This window comes from Fukomys damarensis, unplaced genomic scaffold, assembly GCF_012274545.1.
Source record: "Fukomys damarensis isolate Sample0158 unplaced genomic scaffold, DMR_v1.0_HiC HiC_scaffold_37, whole genome shotgun sequence".
Classification (NCBI taxonomy): domain Eukaryota; kingdom Metazoa; phylum Chordata; class Mammalia; order Rodentia; family Bathyergidae; genus Fukomys; species Fukomys damarensis.
In genome coordinates this window covers 55515777-55537857 of record NW_022900949.1, presented here as the reverse complement: position 1 = coordinate 55537857, position 22081 = coordinate 55515777, and the positions used below count along the sequence as shown (strand labels likewise).

The 22081-nt window shown below is 40.9% G+C and overlaps 1 long non-coding RNA gene across 2 annotated transcripts; it reads right to left on the bottom strand.

The window, feature by feature from the left end:
- Positions 1-366: 366 nt before the first annotated feature.
- On the bottom strand, positions 367-22075 carry LOC104851028. 2 transcript variants are annotated; one of them, XR_777127.1, is made up of 4 exons: positions 21714-22075; positions 21090-21157; positions 19709-19915; positions 367-2942 (listed from the first exon to the last, which is right to left on the bottom strand). It is a non-coding gene; the product is annotated as an uncharacterized LOC104851028 (long non-coding RNA). The 2 variants fall into 2 exon arrangements; XR_777128.1 differs by having other exon boundaries at positions 21872-22075.
- Positions 22076-22081: the final 6 nt, after the last annotated feature.

Sequence of the window (22081 nt, the reverse complement as noted above, 5' to 3'; positions counted from 1 at the left end):
CCTTACAACTAATTACTCTTCGTGCACTCAACCAAATATGCATATGAATCTAGAGTCTTGTTTCTTCCCTTTATATAAAAATTGTATGCATACTTTATGCACTGCTCACACCTCAGAGTGCCCATATCTACCAGACATCAGTCAGTGAACCTTTTCCACAGAGGCTTGCTGTTCCTGTGTGTCTTTCACAACCCCTTGCTGATGGAGTCCTGAGTTGTCTCTGATGCTGGCTATTAAAAATGGATGCTATCATAAAGAACACTGTACCTACGTTGCTTTCCATGTGCAAGTACATCTGCAGGATAAATTCCCAGAAAGGAAAATGCACAAAGTGTATTTGAATTCTTGATTTTGATAGGCTTTGCCAAATTGCAGTCTTAGGGTGTGTGCCAGCTTACACTCCAGTAGTGCGGATCAATCCTTTTCACTGCTGCATAATATTCCAAAGCACAGAGAATCTGTACCACAGGCTATAGGTCCTTTTTACTGACACAGGGTATGAGGTTGTTTTCAGTTTTTCCACACACCATGCTACAACGAACACCCACATATGCGCTTCCTTGGCCATGTATTTCTCTGGAACAATTAAACAATACAGTAGCAAAGGAAGGAACCAGCTTGGGCAAAGCCTCAAAGGTGGAACTGAGCTGAGAGTGACGGGAGGACCTTGCAGGTAGATCAAGCCTCAAAGTAGGGAGAGGAGGCCTGAGACCAGAGCAGGACAGATGAGGGCAGGGTTTGTAAATCGGGCTCATAAGGTCAGGGTCAGGATTTTCGTCTAAGGTCGAAATGATGCGGTTTACACTGAGAAACGGCACTGTGAGTGCTGCGTGGAACACAGTCTGGAGGGAACTGGGAAAGGAGGAGACCAGGTGGGATGTAAACAGGCCAGGCATCCGAGGCCTGGCCGAAGAGAAAGGAATAAACTCACAGCAGACTGCACCAAATGGGCAGCCCACGTTGTAGGACAGGCCCTGCTTCCAATGGAGGCCACAGGGAAGACGCCAGAGAGCAGAAGGGGCCGGAGGATCAACAGGACAGACACGGCCTTCGCCTCTAGGATCCTACTCTCTGAGAAATGATACCAAGATTAAACAAGTAACTGTAGGTGTAGACAGCAGTCCGTGTGTGATAAACACAGAGGCTCTGAAGTCAGATCTCTCGGCATCCGAAACTGTTCTCCCAGTGATGATGGCCTGTATTGCTGTGGTCAAGGTTTTGCCTCTTTCTCTCTCTCATTCACTCTTTTGGCCTCCCTCCTCTTCTTCTCTCCTCTCTCCCTTTGATCAGATTTCTTCATCTGAAAGAGTTAGTGAGATAATTAAATGAGATTGCTTTTGAAAAGGGCCTAGCTAGCACTGGCCAAAAAAAAAAAAAGTGGTATCTTTGATTATATTCACTGAAAGAATGGAAACAACATTTTCCTTTTCCTACCATCTTCTTGGGTGTCTGCTGGCCTTTCCAGCACCACTACCACCACAGTGGAATCAACTGGGCTTATTAACTCTGCATGCGGTTCACCAGAATTCGGAGCTGCCAAGTAATGTAAATTATTTGTTTACACATTTTTGGATTCATTCTCTTTCCAAAGTTATCTTTTTTTTTGAAAATCGAATGTTTCTTTTCCTCTCTTTCCTCTTTTATCATCAGGGAATTTGCAGTATGTTAGAAACTGTAGATGGGGAGATTTACTTATTTAATTAATGGATACAAAATTATTGGGTTGTTTATTGTTTTAGGCCGCAGTTCTATGGGGATATTAATAAATGTGATTGCTCTTGCTAGAATATTCATTAATCCTGTGGTTTTGTGCACTGATAATGGAACACGCTGCTCCACTGACTTCTGATGGGCTGAACCGATGGACTAGCAGAAAAGCAAAGAAAATAATTTTACAAACACACGATGTTAAGAGGACTAAGGTAGTTTTAAAATCTTATGCTGTCAGAATATGTCACAAAGGTGCACTGAAAGGCAGTTTCCTTTTCCTTTTCTTATAGGATTTTCTTCGCAGGCTTCTTCAAATGCAACGGAAACATAATTAAAGGGTGCCACGGACTGAATCGTGTCCCTTCGGAAATTCATCTGCTGAAGTGTTCGTCCCTCATGTCTTAAGATTCCGGAGATGGGGCCTGTGAGAAGGCGACAAGAGTTAAATACAGCGGGAGCGTGGCTCTCTCATGCAGCTGAACCGGTGCCCTTGTAAGGAGGAGAGGACGCTAGAAGGGACAAGCCTCCACCCCAACACCGTGAGAAGGCAGCTGTCTGTAGGCAGGGAAAGAACCCTCACAGGCAACTGACCCTGTGAGACTCTGACGTGGGACTTCTCGACCCAGAAGCTGAGAAAATGAAATTCTGGGGTTTAACCCACCCAGTCTTTGATAGTTTGTTATGGCAGCTGAAGCCAACTACAATAGCAGAGATCTTAAATCTTAAGACCACATAATTCATTTCTAACTGCTGGGCTTTCAAAAGGCTCTATTTAGCCTCGAGGCCCTAATTAAGATGACTTCTTTTACGAGTTATGCGTGTTTGCCTTCTTCATGAGCCTTATGGTCTAGATGTAAAATGTCCCCAAAGGTCTGGAGTATTAGAAAGGGTGACTGGATCACAGGGCGTTGCGCTGCTCAGAGATCCAGGAATCGGTAGCTGACGGTGCGGTTAGGAGGTGGGGCCGACTCAGAAAAGGTGGGTCCCTGGGCTGTGAGCCTGAGGGGTGAATTCGGATGCCCAGCTTCTCCCGTCTCTCTCTGCTTCCTGGGCACCATGGGATGAGCAATTGTCCGCTGTGCAGTTTCCCACCTTGGTGCCACTGGAAACGGAGCCGAAGAAAATCTCTCTATATTGTGGGCGCCAGCAACAGGAAAATAACTGACACTCTAGGCAAATAACTCAAAAGCGACGATAGTACAGCGCCTTGCTGATTCAGGTCACGTCTGCAACTGTAAAGTGAAATGATATTTACAAAATCAGCAGGGCTTTCCATTAAAGGACAACAGATTATCTAGGTGTCAAACCAAAAGTTAACTGTTCCATATATCTTCTCATCCCCTCATCCCCTCATATAGATCATGTGAATCAATCAATACATGCACTTGCAGAGCTGCTTTTCCGCCACTTCTCATTCAACAGCAAGAAATTGAAGGCTTCCCATTCAACACTGTGGGCCAAACGCACATTTGCTTCCTGCTGTCACAGAAACCATCACCATGTGGTTAGTTTTTAAAGGAAAGAAGATAAAATTTAAAATTCCAAGAGGGCAGAAGAGGAAGTCACTAGCAGACAATGATTCTGGAAGAAAAACAGATAAACAAAGCACAGAAAACCAAAACCCAGAACACGCCAGAAAGAATATAGATACGGTTGAGAGAGAGAACGCACCACAATCTTCGTCAAGGACCTTGCACCCAAATGACTTAGTCTGGCACATTAATCCATTTCCTATTGCTATAGTAAGATACCTAAATAACTTATACAGACAGAAGTTTATTTAGCTCACAGTTCTGGAGACTGCAAGTCCAAGGTTGGGGCCCTGATGACACTTCCCCCACATCACATAAGGTGGATGGCGGGTGCAGGGGGATGTGTAGGAGCAAAAGCGATCACCAGAGACCCACTCGGGGTCGAACTCCCTTTCTGTAACACCGCTGCTCATAGGACCTAACTGCGATTCCAAAGAACTATTTCAGTCCTTCACAGGCGGTGCCCCCAGGGGCCTAGTGACTTCCCGTCAGGCCCCACCTTTTAAAGGTCCACTGGCTCTCAGTACAACCACACTGAGGACCCAGCCTCCAACACACCAACCCCAGCGGGGTGGGGACCAACCACATCCGAAGAACCATAGCACAAAAAGTTAAGTGCTCAAGAAATGTTAGCGACTACGTCATCGCTCCACAACCTGGGTTTGGGTTTTTTCGTTTTTGTTTTTGTTTTTGTTTTTTTTGGTACAGGGCTGGAACTTGGGTCCTTGTGCTTGCGAGGCAGGCCACGGCACCACTGAGCTAAATCCCCAGCCTGCAACTCGTTTTTGACACTTTGGGTCAATTCACATACCTGTAATTTATTCTTTGTAGGACTACATAATATTCCATAACTTGTTCATCCATTTCCTTAAGAAACTTTCAGATAATTTTCATTTTGGTCTCCTTTTCCCCCACCACAGATATGGTTGACAGAAAAAAAGATTCAATAAATTTCCTTATACACATAAATCATTTTATTGTTTGCACTTTTATTTCTAAGCTCTAGATTTTTTTTCAAAAGTGGGACAACTGGGCCAAAAAGTTTGTTCAGGTGTGATTTCAGTTGATTCAACCGACTGAGCTGCTCCTGAGGACTGCAGCAGGTCACGCTCTGCCCGGCAGCCCTGAGGTGCCCTGTTTTCCCGTTCTCCAGCTAGTGCTGGGTGTGATCAATCCTATATATTAACACATTTAAACATTTTTGTCCATATGACGGATTTTTAAAAGGTAGCTTATTACTATTAGAATTTGCATTTCCCTGACCTATTACAGGTAAGCATGTTTTCACACATTTATTCACATTTATTAGCTATTTGAAGTTCATTCATGGAATAATTATTTACTTCCATTTGCCATTTTTTTCTCCTTCTATAAGAAAATAGTTATTCCTCAGATTGTAAGAGTTTTTCATATTTTAAAGATATAAGTTTCTTGGCTGTCTTCTATAGACTTTATAATATTTATTTGTTTGAACACATAAGGCTTTTGTTTTATAGTGATGGGGTTTTCCTAAATCTTGCTATGCCTTTCAAGTCTGCCCCAAGCTGAGATTATACAAATACCCTTCTATAGTTTCTCCTGTTATTTTTATCGCTTTGTGTCTTAAATTTATATTTCCAGTCCACTTGGGATCTGCTTTTATATAATATAAGGAAATAATAATACAAATAACAATAATAGCTACCATTTAATGAACAATTTCCATATACCAGGGGCTTTGTTAAATAAACTCTTTATGCCCTTCACATTGGTAAGAAGATTAATGATTAGAGCATTTAAGGAGCCAATGAAATTCACATAGCCACTCATACACAAAATTGAGATTTAGTCAACATCATACTAAATGGTCAAAAACAGAAATCCTTCACACTAAAATCATGAACAAGACAAGGAGGTCCACAGCCACCACTCCTGTTCAATATAGTTCTGGAAACATTAGCCACAGCAATTAGACTAGAGAAAGAAATAAAAGGAGTAAAGATAGGGAAGGAAGAAGTTAAACTCTCATTATTTGTTGACAATGTGATATTCTACATAGAAGACCCAAAAAACTCTGTCAGAAGACTTCTAGACTTAATTGACAGATTCAGTACAGTAGCAGGATATAAGGCCAACATTCAAAAATCAATAGCCTTCTTGTACACAAATAACAGATTTACTGAGAGAGAAATTAGGGATATAATTCTTTTCACAATAGCATTAAAAAAAAAAGAAATATCTAGGAATCAATCTAACAAAGGAAGCAAAAGACCTCTACATTGAAAACTACAGCACTCTGAAAAAAGAGATTGAAAAGGATATAAGAAAATGGATACTGAATAGTTTTTCTGGTGTGAAAAACTAAAAGTGTGAATAAGATACAAATGGTGTAATTGACAATGTGAAATAGGAAGAAAAGGGTTAAAGTTATAGGGAAAGTGGGAAGGGTAGAGGAAAGAAAATAAGGGAAAAGAAAAATTATGAAAAAATAAAATAATGGAAACAAAATTTTTGTAAATAGGGAAGGGTAGAGAGGGTGAAGGGAGGACAGGATCAATGGAATAGATTAGAAGATGCAAAAACAACTACAGACATACTCAACCACCTTATCTTTGACAAAGGAGCCAACCATCCTCACTGGAAGAGATAGCCTCTTTAATAAATGGGGCTGGAAAAACTGGATTTCAACCTGCCAAAGATTAAAACTTGACCCTTATTGTTCACCATGCACTAAACTAAAATCCAAGTAGATTAAAGATCTAAATATTAAAACAGAAACACTAAACTTACTGGAAGATAAATTTGGTAGAACTTTCAAAGACATTGGCATAGGAAAAGACTTTATGAAAAATCCTCAGTAGCACAAGAACTAGTACACAGAATCAACAACTGGGATCTCATCTTATTAAAAAGCTTCTTCCCTGCAAGAGAAACTACCAACAGAGCTAAGAGACAACCTACAATGTTGAAAAAAAATTTATCAGCTGTTCCTCAGACAAAGGACTACTATCTAGAATATATAAAGAACTCAAAAAAATCAGACCTCTTAAATATAAAGAACTGATTAAAAAATGGGTATCTGAAATGAATAGACATTTCTCAAAGAAAAGCAGCAAAAAAATGAAAAAATATTCAACATCACTTGTCATTTGAGAGATGCAAAAAAACAACATTGAGATTCCACCTCACCCCACAAAGAATGGCTGCTATCAAGAAATCAACCAATAACAAATGCTGGCGGGGTTGTGAGGAGAAAGGAACCCTTCTCCATTGTTGTGGGAGTGCAGACTGGTGCAACCTCTGTGGAAATCAATAATGGAGATACCTCAAAGAACTAGGATTAGAGGTTCGATTTGACCCAGCTATCCCTCTGCTGGGTATCTTCCCAAAAGACTTAAAAGAATCACACCACAATGATATATGTTTATAGAGGCACAATTTGTAATAGCTAAAACTTGGAAACAGCCCAAATGCTCATCAACTGCAGAATGGATAAAGAAAATTCAGTTTTTCTACAAAATGGGAGTACTACTCAACCATAAAGAATGAGAAACTAGAGACGTTTATAGCTAAATGGATGCGCATTGAGGCCATACTCTAAAGTGAAACAAATAGGACACACGTGTAAATAGCGAATAGTTTCTCTGGTGTGAAAAACTAAAAGTGTAAATAAGGTTTGAATTGTATAATTGATAATGTGAAACAGAAAGAAAAGGTCTAAAAGAGTTAAGGAAGTGGGAGGGGTAGGGGAAAAGTAGAAAGGGAAAAGAAAAAATTTGTGAAAAGGAAAAACATGGAAACAATGTCTTTGTAAACAGGGAAGGGTGGAGGGGGGGAAGGGAGGGCTGGGAAATGGGAAAAAATAAGAACCAAGATAAGTCATGCAAAGGTACAAGATCCCAATGATGAATATAACTATATTGTATATCTAAAATGTACCAATAAACTTAATAAAGATAAAAAAGGGGTAGGGGAAGTGGGAAGGGTAGGGGAAAGGAAAGAAGGGAATGGAATTAATATTAGAAAAGGAAAAACTGGGAACAAAGTCTTTGTAAATAGGGAAGGGTAGAGGGGGGTGAAGGGAGGGCAGGGGAATGGGGAAAAAATAAGAACCAAAATACATCATGTAAAGGCACCAGATCCCAATAATGAATGTAACTGTATTGTGTACCTAAAAAGTACCAATAAACTTCATGAAAAAAAATTGAGATTTAAATCCAACCAGTCTTACACTGGACCTTTTCCTCTTAAATATCCAGATAAAATATATATAGCTAGAGATACATCCTTTTCCACTTAACTGAAATAGGAATTTCGCAACACAAGTCCTCAAATACTGTCACTCTGTCCCTGTACTTACAGCTGTAGTTATATCACATTTACATTGTTTTTGCTTTAGCAGTTCTATATAGTGAGTTTTATTCTCTCTCTAGTAAGGAAAGGGCTCTCTACTTTTCCAAACCTACCCAATAAACTTTTGCACAATCTATTCCATATAAACATTTAAACATTAGTCCAATTTCAAAGAAAGTATACCTACATATTTTTATTTGAATTGCAATTAATGTGACTATTAATTTAATAACTGGCATTTATATATTAATCACTCTACCCTTTAATATGGTGTACTGTTCCACTTATTTAGATTGTTCAATAAAATGCTAGCATTTTCTTTAAATATAATTCTTTTTTTTTCCTCTCTCATTGAGTTCTCTGGTACATTTTAGGTATACAGTACAGTTACATTCATCATTGGGATCTTGTACCTTTACATGACAGGTCTTGGTTCTCATGTTTTTCCCTTGTTAAATACGATTCTTGTAGTCTTTTTTTATTCCCATAATAGGTATCAAACCCAGGGACACTCTACCACTGAGCTAATAACACGTCTTGGTTCTCATGTTTTTCCCTTGTTAAATACGATTCTTGTAGTCTTTTTTTATTCCCATAATAGGTATCAAACCCAGGGACACTCTACCACTGAGCTATACCTCCAGGTCTTTTAATTTTAAAATACTGACACAAAGTCTTGTTAAGTTGCCCAGCTTGGCCTCATACTTGAGGTCCTTCTGCCTCAGTCACCATGTCCAGCTGATTCTTGTATTTATATGAATTTTTCTGAGTTATTTTATAATTTGGGAAATATAATATTTTCCCTATCTCTAACAGTAGCTTATAGAAGAAAAGCTGTTATCTTTTGTGTGTGTGTATGTGTGTAGTACCGGGGATTGAACTCAGGCCCTTGTACTTGCAAGGCAAGCGGTGGAACCACTGAGCCAAATCCCTGGCCCTAAAGAAGAAAAGCTAATGGGAATATGTATCACGTAGTCAGCAACTAAGCTGACACCTCTATTTGTCTCCCCCACCCCGCCCTGTGGTTTGAACCCAGGGCCTTCATACTGAGCTACATTCTCATCTTTTTTTCTGCTTTTTATTTTGAGGTTAGATATCCTTGTCACTAAGTTGCACAGGCTGAGTTTGAATTTGTTTCAGGCTCCCAGTATTTTTGCTCATTGCTTTTATTTTGTATGTGGTGCTGGAGTCTTTTATTTTTTAAACAGCGTCTTCTGCATTTTCTGGGTATACAGTACTGCAAAATGTTTATTCTCTTTTCCAGTATTTATACCGGTTGCTAAATTTATAGACAAGGAGTCTTTTTTTTTTTTGATAAGGCGTCTTATTAAACAAGTTAAAATCATCAACTAGTGAGTGTGGATATTCCAGCTTTCTTGATTATAATGGCAGTAATGTTAGTTTCCCCTTAATATTATGTTGGATTATAATTCAGTCATCAAATTTGGGTAATTTCTTTCTGGTCCTATTACACTTGGAATTTTTTTATTAGAAAACCTACTTAGCTATATTAATTTTTAATGTAATGCCATATACACATAATTTTTACCTTTAAATTGGTAATATTGCTAATGTGATATACTTCCTAATGCTATAAAACATTATAATTCTGGAATAAGTTGCATGTGATTGTTTCTACAATTCTCACACCACTCCAGACCTTACAAAAAGAAAGCTGTTTAGTTCACTGTATGATTTTACCATATCCTTAATACCAAAACCTACTACAGAGTATATAAAAACTTCTAGAACAACATTACTTATGATAATAGATGTTTAAAAATCTAAATAAAACATTAGCAAATTAAGCCCAGTGGTGTGTTAAAAGCACGATAGCAGCTGGATGTGGTGGCACAGCTGGATGTGGTGGCACATGCCGGTGATTCTGGCACTCTGAGAGGCTAAGGCAGGAGGATCACAAGTTCAGCCCAGCACGGGGCAATTTAGCAACTTAGCAAGAGAATCTGTCTCAAAATAAAATACAAGAAAGGGCTGGGGATATATCTCAGTGCAAAGGCAATGGGTTCAATCTCCAGCCCCCCCCCAAAAAAGTATAAAGCAATTCAACCAGGAAGAAAGAAAGATAGAAAAAACAAAAAAGAAAGAAAATTACTAATGTAAAGGATTTGAAAACTGGCTAGATTCATGACACATACAAAATCAGCAACTATACATTTATTTTATAACAGAAAGTCTGGAAGAAAAATAATGTCCAGTGTTATTTGAAGATTTTCGAAACACAATCTTGAAAATGGAAAGTCAACATGGGCGGAGCACTGTCTGGTGTCTAATGATTAATTCATGCCAGACCATTTAGAGATAGAGCGCAGGGTGCCTTGCTGACTCCTCATTTCTTCCTTCCCTCATCCGAGACAAGTGTGCCAACCAAATTCAAAACTATCCTGTAGTTTTCCAGAAAAGTACTAAGTTTGGTTTCACAAGAGAATTCTTGGAATTTGATTGATACTTTAGCAATCTGTTAAATATTGGGTTGTCACTGTTTACAGTTTTTTAAAGCCATATGAGTAGCCTGGATAGAAAATCCTCTGAAAAGAAAAGAAAAAAAAAAAAAAAAAAAAACAACGCTAAAAAATAAAAACAAAAACTAGGTTGTCTCATTTATTGGAAGTTCCCTGTTTCTAGGAACACATTCATTCATTTATGAATTTAACTAATACTTTTTGCACAGGCTGTGCTGTGCCAGGTGCAGAGCACAGAGTGGGAGCGCACCAGGACAGGTCCCTGCCCTTTGGAGCTTATAGACCAGTGGGCTTCACACAGCACCACACAGAGGTTATGACTAACTTCACTGCCTTCCTTTATACCAACAGAATGAAATGCAACTGCAAATGAGGAACTGGTTAGCTCCACGTCTAATGAAAGGAAACGGGTTGTTTTTTTTTTAATCGCAAAAAGGGCTAACAATGACATACCCAATAATTGCAAATACACACAGAAAATTCCATTTCTAGGCCCCGTTTGTATTCTACTCCCCTCTACTGCACAAGTCCCACGTTCCTAAGGAGAGCAAGAGGCCACCTCTCCTCTCTGGCCTCTCTGGCTGAGGACAGCCTTGGGCTGGCCTTGCTACACACATGGTGTGTGGATCCAGGTCTAGGGCCAAGCTGGATACAAGTCTGGTGCCTGTGGGATATGGAGTATGAGACTTGCATAGGGTTTTAGGTTTACAGGAAAGTGAGGAGCAACATCTCGGCCCTTTGTTTTTTGTTTGTTTTTCCAAAAAGAAATTGGTTAATCAAAGCATGAGCCACTGAGCTGTTCATAAACCTGACATTCTAATTCAACTTTGGGGAATTTACAGAAAGGAAAAACCTAAAAGAAAAAAAAAATGTCCGAAGATACTTTTATAGCAGAGCAATTGATAATCATGATAAAGACTTAGCATCTCAAATACTTCCCACAGAGCACGATTGTGTGATTTAGATGAAACATCACAGAGCCACTTCAAATGAAGATGGTGTTGTGCCATGTTATTTTGTGGAAATATCTACATTAAACATAGAATGTGAGATGGACTCCACACATGGGTTATAATGATATGAAACATCTCTAGGTATATTAAAAAAGATAATAAGAGAACTTAAACTGATGGTCTAGAATGCAGTTAAGTTTTTTCTCACCCTAGAAATTCTTTCCTTGAAAATACAGCACCCCTCTATGCAAATTAGAACAAATGGCAATGAACATTCCAACATACTAGAGCTGTGCTTGCCAGATTTAAAAGGGAGGAGCAGGAGGAGTTGCCCCACGTGTTGGGTTCAGCAGTCTGCCGCAGCTCCAGCGTCTCTAGGTGCTGAATATGGGACCAGGCTCTGCGGGCCCCCTCGCCTCCTACTAGATCAGGCTGATGTCAGCTACTCAGACTGAGCGTAATCTTGCCTCCCCTGGATTTCTGATTGCTGGGCTCCATCCCTCTTCAGCACATCTAGATGAGGTTTCCTGAGTATGGCCTCCCTCCCCACCAGAGGCCAACCACTGCAAGATGTCTTCCTTTTGAGCAACCTCTCTCAGGCAGTGATTCTCACAACATTCAGGTGCAGTTGCTCTGAACCCTTAACTCTTCCCACTGGGGTGAATGCTTGCATGTCCACCCCATCAATCTTGATAGCTTTTCACTGTCAATGATCCCTATGAACAGCGAACACTCTTAAAAGCTGTACCATTTTAAGCTGGTGTTTTGTCATATCGTGGCTGGTTTTAGTTCCTTGCTTGTGAATAACAAAAATGGCTGTCTTTTATCAATATCTTTCTGTGGCTGGCACTATTTTCACGTCAATCTTTAACAACACCCTTGCAGCAAAGTGGTGTGGCTTGCCTCTGCAGATGAGGGAGGCTAAACACCTTGCCTGAGGTCATATAGGTGGTACACGACAAAGTGAGACTTCAAGCCTCGGCCAGTCTGCCTTGACAGCCACTTTCAAGCATCTCTCACTGTAGTTCTACGTAGTCTCAGAGAAAGCATGGGCTGAATGAAGTCAGACACCCAGCTGACTGACCTAGCACTCCACTCTTTACTTCTCTGGGCTTTGGTTTCCTCATCTGTAGTATGAGGAACTGATCTTTAAAACCTGCCCCATAGGAAGGAATAGAAGGGACTAGATAAATGGGCAAAAGGCTTCCATTTCATGCTAAGACTACTGCATCACAGGTCCCTGCATGGCACAATTTTAGGCACACAGCCAGCTATAGGGAAGAAGAGAAGAGAAGATACCATGAGTGATTACCATAGTTGAGTTTTCCCCAGCTGTCTCATAAAGAAATAAGCACAGGGAACCTCATAAGCACAGGAGAAAGAATCCTTCCTGACACGGCTCTTGGGTGAGGAAGGGCGATTAGAAACATTACTGCTGTCACTTGGTACAGGATTGGTTAGCAGTAAGCACTTCTTGGGACAGGGCTTTAGGAGCTCTGAATTTGCAAAAAGGGACAAAAGGAGGAAACACAGCTAGATACCATTTGTTTGTTTGTTTGTTTTTCATTAGGGCAGCTCTGTTCCCAAGGAAAGCAAGCAAAACATAAATGAGAAGCTTTACAATTGGATAGCCACTGTCCCTTTCGCCAGAAAAAGAGTTAGGCAAATGGGCATAAACTGTTCTTTTCCCAGCAACCACCCCCAGCTGCAACCCTCCTGCGCTGTCAAACATGGATACATAACTGCTGGTCCTAAAAATGAAGACTACATTTTCCTAAATTTCTTATTGAGTGTTTTAGTTACTTTTCTCATTGCTGAGACAAAATACCTGACACCCAAAGTCAAAGAGGGAAGATTTATTTAGCTCACAGTCTGTAGAAGTTTCAGCCCACAGTCTGCTGTCTCCACAGCAGTGTGGCACGGCAGACACGCATCACAGAGCAGAAACAGTTCATGGTAGGCAAAAGGTTGCAGAAGCAACAAGGATCAACCACAGTTCTTTCTATCCCTTATAGCTTATCCAGGCTACTTAGGTCAGGTGGCACTCACACCCTTAATCCTAGTGCCCTTGAGCCTAGCACTGCACCATGAAGCAATCCCAGCAGCACACATTCTAGATCCAGCCACCTGTGAAAAAGCCCCATCTATGACTGTAGGAGGCTTGTGGGTCAGGGGGACTTCTAGATATAAGCCGTAACACTGAGTGAGCACATTAGGTCAAAGGAAATCTGACCTCATTAAAGCTGGATTCCATTTAATGTTCACATTCATTCATTCCCTCATCAGCTATTGACAGCAAGCTCAAATCTTTCCCCATCTCTCACGCGTCCACATTTCCCAGAGCTCTTTTCCTCCCTGAGTCTTTGTAGACGGTGCTGGGCTGGGCTTGACCTTCAGCCTTTGCACTCTGTGGGAGGCTATCAGATCACCTGGCACCTGCAGGATGGAAGTCAGAGGACAGCTAGAGGAGAAGGTCTTCAAAAAGCCTGGTGGCATCCAAAGCCTGGCCGCTCCCTCTGTTCTTCTTCCTACCGTGGGTTTGCCCGTGGGACAAGTCGCCCTGTTAATGCCAGGAGTGGGTGCCGCCTCTGTATAAACCAGAGTTTGTCTCTGCACCTGCATGCTTGGCTGTACTCTCACTAGTAGGTCAAAATCAATGGTCTTGAAAAGCTTCTGTGACATTTGCAAAACTCCAAGAATTTTAGCACCAAACGTTCAGGCGGAAGATCTATTAAGTTCTAACAGCTCAAGCCACGGGCCAAGAGGATAAATTTTTTATATCAGTATGGCACTATATCTGCATTGACATTTGCTCCTCTATGCTGCATTTCAGTAAAGGTGAAAACATGGTGAGACGGAGTCCTAAACAGACTCTACCGAGCTGCAGGGGTGCTAAGTGATGCTATTAATAGAAGAGATTTGAGGAATTCTCTTTGATACAACTACTTTGTTAGAACCGACCTTTAAAATTCAAATCAAAGCAACCCTTTCCTACCATAATGGCCTATGTTATATTTTGCTTCTTTCCAGATAAATTACTAGTCCCTTAAGTCAACGTGGCTCATTCTAACGCTGAGAGGGGGTGCAGGATGTGGCATGCAGCTTTTTGGGTTTTTTGTGTGTGACTGATTCTGAAGTGCAGAAACAACGCCCAAGTGACTGAGGTTAACAGCCAGCAGCCTTTGTGTTTTCTATTTTTGGTTTAGCATTTCTGGGTTGCAGGGGTCAGTTAAATACAGAAGATTCTGCCTGAGCAGTGTCAAGAGAAATATTCAGTTGAGCCAAACTCTGGGTTTAGCTTTTGGGAAGAGTCTTTCATCATTGCACAATGTTCATTAGATGCCTACTATGTGCCAGGCACCCTGATAGAAACTATGGACAGACCAGAAAGCAAAGCCCCTGCCCTCACAGAGCTGATGTTTCTGTAGGAGAGAATGAGCTGCTATTTATTACACCCTACATTATAGAATTTCAGATAGTGAAAATAAGAAAACAAAGCAAGGTGAGGGGGCTGAGAGGGGCAGAGAGTATTTTAGATAGAACAGGCTGCAAAGTCTTCTGAGAAGTGACAGTGTTAAGCAGAGAACTAAACAAAAGGGCAATGTCAGAAAGGCAGGCATTTGGGGCAGAGGAAGACAACAAGAAAAACCAAACACAAGTCTCCGGGCAGCTGTCTGCCCATCAGTGAATCTGGAAAAGGCACCTCAGTTTGGGGCAGAGCATGGGCTGCCTCTCAAGCTGCCCTTTCCCCTCATGATGAAGTAGGGCCATCATGCTGGCACAGGCTGTGCACAGCCACAGGAAGCCTCTCCTCAGGGCGCATGCTTGGCTTTAAAGGGACTGCAGGAAGGCTGATGCAGGTGGGGAGAGCAGAGAGCTGAACAAAGGAAAGTGGAAATTACTAATCTCAGTCTTTTAAAATCCCTTTTCAAACTCAAATTATGTAGGGATAGTATTCAAAGACAGTCCCTCTACTGGGTTCCACTTCCATTTCCCATCAAGGGGGTGGTTTTCTGTCAACTATGAGACTCCAGTCGAATCTCAAAATCACATCATCCTCACTGACAGTAACATTGCAATCTGGAAACCTGAGACAGGCTGGTTCCATGTCTGTCTCACACCCTCTTTCTCGTTAGCCCTTCCTTTACAGTATTTGTGCCAAAGCCAGTCTCTCCTAGGGCAAGGCATTCTGTGCAGTTTGGTGTTAAGCATAAAGTCGCTAACAGTTAATACCTAGAATTACAAAAACCCCTAGTAAAAGAGATTTTTTTTATCCCCTCCTCTTCCATGAGTTTCCTTTTTTTTTTTTTTTTTTTGGTGTTTTGAGGCAGTGTCTCACTAAGTATTTGAGACTGACCTGGAATTCACTATGTAGTCCAGGCTGGTCTCCAACTCATAGCGATCCTCCTGCCTCAGCCTCCCAAGGGCTGGGATTACAGGCCTGAGCTACCATGCCCGGCCCATGAGTGCGGCCCATGACTTTCCTTTCTTTGAGAGACTCTCATGTTCTGCTTTATTTCTGAATTGTTTAAAATGTTTCACGAATCTATTGCTTTGGCAACTCCATATCCGATTATTTGATATTTGAAATTTTAAAAATGACTTAATAAAACAAAGTATTGTGTTTAGGTTTACTAGACCTACATTACTAGACCTACATTGCCTCCCCTCAGTGGTTATTATGAGTCTGACATCAGTAGTTGCAAAGTATGCACATTGCTGAGGAGTGTATCAGAGATGTTCATTGAGCACACTCTTGAGCTAGGAATATGAAATGGAATCATAGCCCACGGAGCTGTTCCATTTCTACTCCTTTCCCTCCCAGTACACACTCAATTCAGTAAGGTTAGAATAATCAGGAAGCCAACAAAATGCAGGAGTTGTCGATCATGCAACCTGAAGTAGAAAAGAAAGCAGAGTCACCCCTTTGGCATCCACACCAATGTGTTAATTACAAGTAAGCACGCACGACTGTTGTTACTGCAGAGAAGAAACCAGAGATCATGAGATGCAAGCCAAGGGACTGGCAATTCTTTAGGACCTACAGTTCTCCATGAGATGCACAAGGTGGATGCCACATGGCCCCTGGTTTTACAGGCATCTGTGTAACTCTCACCCTAACTCTGATTCCCATGGGTCAAGCGCTTCACTTAAAAGTAAGAACATCCAAAGCTTAATGGTATTTAAGGCGGCATTAAAATGTCCCTGATTGTACCCAGTAAGTAATCACAACAAGGTTGCATCCAAACACTCTGGAACCTTTCCCCCTGAGAACAAGGGTGACTCTGTTTTCACAGTTATGTTCCGGTTTTGCTCCTCAGCTTATCCACATCCTGGATTCCTAGTACCAGCTTTGTATATATACTGTTTATTAGTGCCTGCTGCATACAAGGCTGGGGACTGTTCCAAATGCTCACTACAAATTTATCCAATAATCCCTCCCCAGTACTGGGACGTATCTCTAGGAAGGGAATTAAGTATGAATGAGAACAGGGCTTCTAGAGTTGAGATTGGTGAATGGAGGCTGGAGGAGCAAGGCAGGACGAAGAATTCAACAAAATGAAATACATTATGACCACATACTTACAAAACTGCAAGGATTAAAGGAAACATGTCAATAAACATGAAGTACGTTCTTAGAAAAAAATGCCCCTTGTTCATTGTGTAGTAATGACTTAAACGTGATGAGGAGACACTGGTAACCCCAAGTGCGTTTGCACATGAATTGAGCACAGAGTGAACACATAGTAACTGAAATGCATTTTTTAAAAAACCAATTTAGGAGGATCAAATTCAAGCCCAGCCTGGGCAACTTAGTGATTTAGAGAGCCCCTGTCTAATAGTAAAAAATTTTAAAAGGGTTGGGGATATAGCTCAGTGGGAAGGCCCTGTTCAATCCCCTATGATATATATATCATACAGGGTGAGATATATATAGATAGATAGATAGATAGATATCTATATATACGATATATATACATATATATCGTATATGGTGTGTGTGTGTATATATATATATATATATATATATATGTGAATTTCCTGAAAATGGTTTCAACAAACAGATATTGAATCTCAAAGGAAAGGAACATCATTACATTAAAAACTAAATGGAACCAAGGGCAAGTGAGTTTAATTGCAGCCTAGACAGAGCCCAGTGACTGAGATGGCTTCCTCTTAATGTTAAGTATGCCATCACAGCAAAATACTTTCCTTCCTCTATTAACCAATTGCTATAATCAATAACATTGTGCTAAATGCAAGGATCATCGGTGAAATCCTAGGAGCTGCTATCTGCCTTTTGTATCTATCCAGGATTTAGCAAGCCCTAGAGACGAACAGATGTTATTTATCTGGAGGAAGATACTCTTTATATTAAATGTGTCTGATCAATAAATACACAGCCATTGCATTCCACATGTGCACATGCCTTATTGGCCTCATTCTTTTGGGGGGACTATATCTAGCCAGGTCCAGTTGGTAGCTTTATTCACTATCCAATAACACTTATGGGCTGACCTGTGAGCCAAGATGTAAGATATGCATTTTTCTCATCAGGTGTGCTCACTTAATTATTGACAAGATTTTCTAATAACAACAATGAAAAAACTTAAAATGGAAGAAGATAGAGCTCTTTACAGGAAATGTTCCTGGCTAGCTACACAACAGCTTCTCGGGAGGCAGTGCCCTAGAAAGAAAAGAGTAAGGAGTTTGGAAATAAAAAGGTTTTACTTCAGCTGTACCATCTGGCTGCTTGTCTGAGCCTGAGTCTGGTTTTGATTGGTTGATTGGCTTTTGTTTGTTGTCTAAAAATGGGAATAGTGCATTCACTACCATGCAGAGAATTAGAGAAAATATATATAAAGTTTCTAACAGGGTATCTGAATATAGTACACAATCAATTAGCAAAATAATCCTTATGAATGCAGTCGGACCAGGTGACTTTAAGGATTAAGTGGCATTCCTACCGTAAGACTGTAGGGCTCTCAGTTCTAAATTTTTTGAGACTTCCCACACTGAAAAAATTTTCCAGTCCCAATGAGCATGCTTACTATGTACAAAGCAGTTTCAAGGAAAATTATTAACAAATAAGGGCAACTTGGTAATCTATTTTACACACTTTTTTTTTACTTTATTGGTACTTTTTAAGTATGTAGTACAGTTCTATTTTACTCATTTTTATAACTGTTCCTCAAGTTAAATAAGTGGAAATCACCTAAAAGGCCCTACCAAAAAGCAAGCAACAGCCTCTGACAGTTTGCTCCCCACAAGATAACTCTGAATTAGGTTTAATATAACATGAGGCCTTTGTAGAAAGATAACATAGGTTCTCCTCAGGAAACAGGAAGGGCAAAAGTGGGAGAAGTAACTCCAGAACAGAGCCCACCATCCTGGGTTAGGGAAGCCATGGATGGGGCTGAAGACCCAAGGACTTGGGTGGTTCTTTTCGGAGCTTGGGAGTGTGTGCTGATGGACAGTGAAGCCCCCACCTCCACCTCCAGGAACAGGAAAGGCAGGAACAGGGAGTTCACCCTGAACCTGGGAGAGAGGATGGAGGCAGGCAGGGCAAACAAGGACAACGGACGATGGGGCAGAGGTCAGTCAACAGTTGTGATCACCCACCCTTTCAGTCAAAGGGTTGATCTTCCCCATATTCCCGCATGTTACAACATACTATTGATAAATTACCTCCGTGTCCTATATAGAAGTATGTCATAAAACCTTCACAGAGTGCAGATGTTTACATTGAAAAAGATGAAATCTACTTAAACAGAAGTTGTAATATTGTATTCTTCACCTCAGTCTTCCTGAGTAGCCACTTTGGAGACCACTTGTAGAAAAAAGGTGAACTTACTGAGGTGGGAAAGTGTGGCCTTGGTGCCCCATATAGACATTTAAAAGACAAAAACATCAACAACTTCTCCTTAGTTAAAAAAAAAAAAACACAAAAAACAGACTCTCACCAACGCAGTGAACAGATAGGAACACTGCCAGATAAGAACTTGATCCCCCAGTGCTGTCTCTCTCTAGCTTCCAGCTCTCTTTCTTGCTGGCTTTCTGATCGCCCTTTTCCTCAAAGGCTGGCAAGGACATTTCCTGAGACAGAAGGCTTTCTGCCATTAGTGTGCTCAGACCGTTGTTCGGTTGTGACCACATCTGACCAGCAAGAGTGTGGCTTATAATACATAGCTCTTTTTAATTGGAAAAATGGAAGCACTTTGTTTGGAGTGTGTATTCTGGAGAGACAACTTTATAGAGTTGTCTTTATGTAGATTGAATACAATTAAGCACTAGGTCCATAATGAGTTTTGCTCATTTGGTTGTTGTTTTTTTGCCAAATTGACTTAAAAATACTTTCCTCTGAAAACAGGTTTATTATAGTGAATAAAAAGCCATGTTTTATAGAATTGTCCTTATCAACACTATTGAGGAATTTTTATATATGTGCTTCATTTTATTACTGAAAAGAGAAACACAAATAAACCTGTAGCTGGTCTAGAGAAATGGCCAAAGAAAACCAGACTTGGAAAAGCATTTGCTAACCCTTTGTACAGTTAGCTGTATTTTGCAGCCAGGACCCTGCGGCACCCCAATGTACAGAGCTTCCATGGAACTACCAAAACTACATGTGTCGTCTCAGTTTGCAAAGCTTTCCCTTGAGAGAAATAGCTGCTTTCTCTCTCTAAATGTTGGCACTCACTTTTCAGCATACATCGGGTGGCTCTTGGCTGTCAAGAACTTTGTATCGGGTGACTGTGTCCTTAGAGATGCTTTATCTTCCACTGCACCTTCAGGGAATGGCAGCTGGCCTGTTGCTTCTATCTGCTTAGCCAAGCCCAGCGATGGGAAATGGTTTTCAATGACAAGAAGCAGTTGAGCAGAATTAAAAGAAGCTGCAAAACTCAGCCTGTGTAGGATTGGGGGACATATTTTTAGATCTCAATTTTTTAAATATAGGAATTAATTCTAGCGACTAGCAGCAATTAAGGAAAAGTCGTATTACTGTATGCTTCCTTTTGTAATAAAACACTTTATAATTGTAACAGTTTTGTTGTTTCTTTAGCTCCTTTTATTCAGTTTTGTCAAGGTATAGTAAGGATAGCAGCCAGTGCTGTGAACCAGGGTTTAATGGACACCACTCTCACCCCATGGCATCCACAGGTTTTCTAGGGTCAGGGACGCTTGAGAAAGGAAAAAGGCAGAGACCACAAAGACTCTCGGAAAGACAAAATGCCATGGTAGAGTTTTTCATCTTATAAAATACTGACTCTTAAAAGAATGATTTTTGCACACTCATTTATAGCCAATTTCACTATTTTTCTTGAGTGAACTTTCTATTATTTTTTTCGCAATTATATAAGTGAGCTGATTATACAGGTTACTGAATGTAGGAATTATTATAACAGCAACACTTTTTACAGGTTACAGCTCAGATTGTGGAAGGAATAGGAACAATTTTTTTCTGGTCTGCCCAGAATTCAGGTTCATAATTCCTTGGCTTCAATTAAATGCTGAATCTTAAGCCCTTTCACAAATTAGTATGAATCCTTAGTCCAGATGTGAAGAAAATTATATTTCACTTAAAGCAACAAGAACACAGACAGTGGAAAATCAGAATATACTAACGCAAGAAAAATGGAAAATCTCTTTTTTAAAAATCTGTTAATCAGGAATGTATGACAGGTCCAAAAGGCACAAGGCCGAACTGTACCTTTGGCCTAATTGTGTAAGAGTTTGCCAAATCTATTGCCAGTGAAACACATTTCAGAGAGAAGACTGAAACTTCAAAAAGACTCTTAATTCTAGACATTTACAATACTGAATGATATCCTAGTTATAAATAATTCTTATCCATACTTAAATCCATCTTGAGCCTCTACTAAGTAAGTCTTCCTTAATCTACTTATAGGATTTGCTATAGTGAAGGTGGCCTCTCATTTTTAAAATGAAAATGAAGTGAATTTTAAAATGAACATTGAGAGCCTTTTCCTAAATCACCCTGTCCTTCCCTACCAGTTTGCTATTAGCACAGCAGGTCATGGGATGTAAGAAATTAATAGCTGAAATCTAAAGCAGCCTACCTGGGTTCAGAACTCTCTCGGACCACTCAGGATGCTCTTTAGGGTCAACGATGCCTCAGTTTCCTTCTCTGTAACGTCAGAAAATTATACTTAAAAGATTTTTAAAGCACTTAGTGTCTAAACCCTTGAAAGATAGCTCGTGTATATATCTATAGCACAGGCCATAGGTGCAAGTTAGGCTCAGTCATACTCCCAGGGCACCACTGAAAATTGAGTGAGGTGGTGAACATTTGAGAACACATGGATTTTTAGTTCCTCTTTTTTTTTTTTATGTCAAGGATCAGGGAGTATTTTCACACAGCAGTGCATCACAACATTTGGATGCCTCAGTCTTCTTTTCTCCTGGCCTGCAGGCACCCAGCCTATCCTGCCAGGTACTTCTGGTTAATTATACTTAAGTTTTATCCAGGTCATCCCTTCTCTGTCTCTACAAAATGATCTGCATTTCTCTAGCGTTCCGGCTAGAACGCACCAGCTCCCTGAAGTCTCCCTTATCAGTGTGCTCCCTGGACTTGGGCACAGCTCTGCTTGGGAATCCTTCTCAAATAAATCGCTCAGATCGCTACAGGCTTTCTGAGTCACCGTGGCATCATCTGAATTTTCATTAAAATGTGGAAATCTTACATCGCTATCCTGAGCTGTCGGACAAAATTTCTGCATCCGGATACAAGAAGATGGGTGCGCTGCTGCTCTAGTGGCTGGTGTGAACGACCAGGGGAGGCGAGCTCGGCGACGGTTCATTCGGACAGGGCAAGGGCGAGGGAAATAGGCTAGTGACGCACCTGAATAAGTCCGCTAGAGGAAAGGCGATAAACTAAGGCTTGAGGTCGTGCGGGGAAGGAGAAGCTGACACACACAGCGCACGGATGGGGGAGGCAGAGGGAAGAGGCGCCAGGTATCTGACAACGTTCCGGCCCCGATCCGGACCCGGTCTCCCCCCTCCGCCGCGCCCCCTCCTCCGCACCTCCGGCGACGACCGACAGCGCATCCCT